General features: G+C 53.4%; 1 pseudogene across 1 annotated transcript; it reads right to left on the bottom strand.

Moving 5' to 3' along the window:
• Positions 1 to 594: 594 nt before the first annotated feature.
• On the bottom strand, positions 595 to 1,880 carry LOC311613079 (beclin-2-like; annotated as a pseudogene). The gene has a single exon. The product of its transcript is annotated as a beclin-2-like (transcript).
• Positions 1,881 to 4,158: the final 2,278 nt, after the last annotated feature.

The raw sequence follows: 4,158 nt of genomic DNA on the forward strand, positions 1-4,158 counted from the left end.
GAAGCCTTGGGGTGACCAAAGCGGGGTGGCTCCCCATTCCTGTGGACCTCTCCCAGGTTTCAGCACCAAATGTTACGTCGTTGAGGGAGAAACACACGAGGCCAGAATGGTGAGGGATCACGAATTTATTCAATCATCTGCACACCAGGTGGCTGAGCCGGGATGGCTCCAGCCCCAGTGAGGGGAATCAGCGGCTTTTAAAGGACTTTTGTCGAGATTTTTCTGGGCAGAGACTTCTTTGTGCCTTTCCAGAGGGGGATAATGGAATGTGGTCACAGCAAAGGCAATGTCCATAGTGAAATGGCCTGAAAAGCCAGTTCCCAGGGAAAGGGTATCAACTCAATTATTTTAATATATATATATATATATATATATATATATAGTATTGATTTTACATAGAGAGGAAGGGAGAGGGAGAAAGAGTCAGAAACATCGATAAGAGAGAAACATCGATCAGCTGCCTCCTGCACACCCCCTACCGGGGATGTGCCCACAACCAAGGTACATGGCCTTGACCGGAATTGAACCTGGGACCTTTCAGTCTGCAGACCGATGCTCTATCCACTGAGCCAAGCTGGTTTCAGCTCAACTCAATTATTTGATCAGACCTAACAGATACCTTAAGGAAACCCAAGCGAGACTCAACTTAAAATTTATAAGCATGGACTTGAGTGCCTCTGTCCACCGCTCCTCTGCATTCAGGTGGGTTCTGAGGGAGTGAACTCACTGGATCCTGGGTCCTCCATCAGGCCCTGCTCCACGGGGATCCTGCAGGGCATGTAGAGACTCGGCTCGCCTTTCTCGGCCTCCTCCTTGAACCGCTGCCTGCAGTCCAGGAAGGCCACCATGGCCTGGCCACACTGGCTGTCCCAGAGAGCTCTCCCCCTGGTGAAGAACAAGGGCAGTTCCATGGGGTCCTCTGACAGTGACTGCAGGTAGGAGTGGTCTCCTCGGGGAACGAGCTGGCACCTCTGAAACTACAGACCCACTGTGTTAGCCAGGGTCATGAGCAGCAAGGCCGTGTGCCCGCAGAGATCAATGTCTGCATTGATCTCCCTCCAGCTCACAGGGACAGTGGGGACACAGCCCAGCCTGAAGCTGTTGGTGGTGGCCAGGGGGCCATCACAGCAGATCTCAAACATGGCCTTGAAGGCGTTGGTCCTCTTCAGCCAGGCCAGCTGGGTCTGGGCGTACCGCACCACAGCTTGTCCTGCAGTTCCAGTTGTTGCCACTGCTGTTCACTGAGGTCCCCATGGCACTGCCTTTCCTGCTGCTCCAGCATCTCCGTCCCTGCCCGGGCTGCCTCCAGGGCCACCGCTGTCCTGTCTCGGTTCTTCTCCACCTTCTCCAGCTCCTGAACCAGCCTTGCTTCCTGCAGCGCCACGATCTTCAGCTCCTACTGCAGTGTCTACCTCTCGTCCACACCTAATCCATCCCAGGTCTCCGAGCAGCTTTTGTAGGTCTGACTGTCAGACTCTGAGATCCTGAGCTGGCTGTCCAGCTGCTCCAAGAGACTGTCAGTACAGGCCTCGCACAGGGTGGTCCAGCTCTTCGCCAGACAGGACGTCACAGAGGCCCGTCAAGGCTCTCTGGATGCTGCTGAGGGTCCTCCCAGAGGCCAGCTTCCCGAGCAGGGTGAAGTCCCCGGACATTTTGTCATCACAAAGATGTCCCGCCAGAGGCACTGCCCTGCAGCTCTTCAAGGTCTGTCTCCATGCTGGAGGCAGAGCCTTCTTCCGAGCTGTCTTCCCGGCTCCCCCCGAGCTGAGAGGAAGTTCGAAGCTGCAGGTTGTTGGCCAACGTCAAGGCCAGAGGTCTCCGAGGACTGAGTCAGCTTTAGGGCCGGCGCAGAAATGGCAGATGACGCGGATGGAGGACATGGTGGAGGTCTTGACTTTCACCATTGACTCTAAGTTTCCTCTGGCTCCTGTTACTTCCCCATCTATATTTGTCAGGGTCCTCATGGGAGGGAGTTTCAAAATGCACATCTCATCTCTCACTATCCCGTCTCAAACCTGACCTCCTTAGATATCAGCAAGTGATTCTTTCTTAAAGGAAAAGCAATCATCTCACTTTCTTTTACATTTAAAAATATTTTTATTGCTTTCAGAGAGAAGAAGGGAGAAGCTATAGATAGAAACATCAATGATGAGAGGGAGTCATTGACCAGCTGCCTCCTGCACACCCCCTACTGGGGATCAAGCCTGCAACTGAGGTATGTGCCCTTGACCGGAATCGAACCCGGGACCCTTAGGCCATAAGCCTACTGTCTATGCACTGAGCCAAACCAGCTAGGACTATCAATGTGCACCTTTTACCTAAAAAAAATAAGGACAAAGTTAACCTTTATCCATATTTATTTAATAGATTAACAGTAGTTAACCTCTCTGCTAATCTAGACTCAGCACACGTAGTAAGCACTATAGATGGATTTGCTATAATCGTATGATTGCGTGTGTGTTTGTGGAACAGAGTCATGTATATGTGTGTGTGTTTGGTGAGTGCTCAAAATCAGCTTTAATTATAGAGATGTAAAATAAAGCATCTTGAGACCAGTGTCTAAGCAGTTTGTGCTCCAGGGGAATGAGGTGAGAAAAAGAGAGGGGGGGGGGGGGCAAAAGGATGGAAAGAAGGGAGGTCTCCGGGATGGGGTGTCCTCCTCTGCAGGTGGCCTGGGACTCCTGTGCCCTCTGAACCCTGAGTAGCAGTGCTCTCCTGCGGCAGGGGCCACCTCCCAGGCGCACTTCCTGTCCAGCTGGGGTGGTGGCCAGGGGCAGTCGAAGTGTGGCTCAGCCCCATGAGGATGAGGCTCTCCCAGCACTCAGCCCTTCCCTGGTGTCTGACAGGATCTCAGGCCAGGAGGGCCTCACAGATCCAAAATTTCTCCTCAATCAGACCCGTTCCCACGGAAACCTAAAGTCTCGTCTTAATCATTTCAGCCTACCTCTCCCTTGGGCCCAGCTTAGTCCCCAGTGTCCTGCCCTCCCCAGACCCTAGCTTCTCCAGCCAGGCATTTGGTACAGGGCACCCGGCCAGCCTGGGGCCGAAGGCCTGCTGGGGCATTCTAACCAGTCAGGGATGGCCTCAGGCCTCGGGAGGGTAAAATACTCTGCCTACAAGTTCAGTTAGTCTTCACCTGGTGGGAAAGACTCCCCCACAAGCTCTTAGAACTCCCATGCGATCTTGTGTTAACTGCTCCTGGAAATAAAACAAAGCGACAGGTCCTGCCGTGGCCGGTGTGGCTCAGTAGTTAGAGTGTAGGCCTGCGCACTGACGGGTCTTAGATTGCAGGGTCAATCTCCAGTCCCGGTTGGGGCAGATGCGAGAGGCAACCAATCGATGTGCCTCTCTCACATTGATGTCTCTCTCTCCTTCTCTCTCTTTCTTTCTCACTCTCTCTCTTCCCCTTCCTCCCTCCCTCCCTTCCACTCTCTAAAAATCCATGGGAAAAATACCCTCAGATGAGGATTAAGTAAATAAATCAGTGAAGCCACAGGTTCCAAAGAGCTGACTCTGCCCCGTGCCCTGGCCCTTGGGCTGCAGACAACCGGTGCCCCGCGGCCTGCCCTGAGCACACCCTGCCCCGCTCTGAGCTCTCAGATCCCGTCAGGGCGCCCTCAGCTCCTCGGCCCAGCAGAGCGTGGCCGCCTCCTGGCTGGGATGGTGACTCTTTCATCTGTACAGGCCAGTAGCCAGCACAGTGCGTGTCAGCCGGGTCCCCCAAAATGTTTGTAAAATGAATGAGAACAGCCCCCCTGCGTGAGAGGAGGCTCTGGGATCATCCCCCAGGGCAATTGCTGCCATCTGGGCTTCTCTCCGTGACGGCTGCTGGCAGGGCAGCAGACACTGAGTCCATCCAAGCTCTACTACCGTGTTTCCCCAAAAATAAGACATCCTCTGAAAATAAGACCTAGTTTATGGAAAGATAAGACATCCTCTGAAAATAAGACCAAGCGCAACTTTGGGAGAAAAAATTAATATAAGACACTGTCTTATTTTCGGGGAAAGAGGGTAGTAACGGGTCTTCGTCATGTGACAACTCCTCTCCGCGAGCTTGTTCCTCCACCACCCGGAATGGTGATTGGCAAAGAGGAAAGCGTGCTGACAGTCCCCAAGCTAAGTCGCGTGTCTCCAGGGAGACCACGCAGTGCAGGCGAC

This window comes from Pipistrellus hanaki (assembly GCF_964339955.1).
Source record: "Pipistrellus hanaki genome assembly, chromosome: 18".
In the NCBI taxonomy this organism is placed as follows: Eukaryota; Metazoa; Chordata; class Mammalia; order Chiroptera; family Vespertilionidae; genus Pipistrellus; species Pipistrellus hanaki.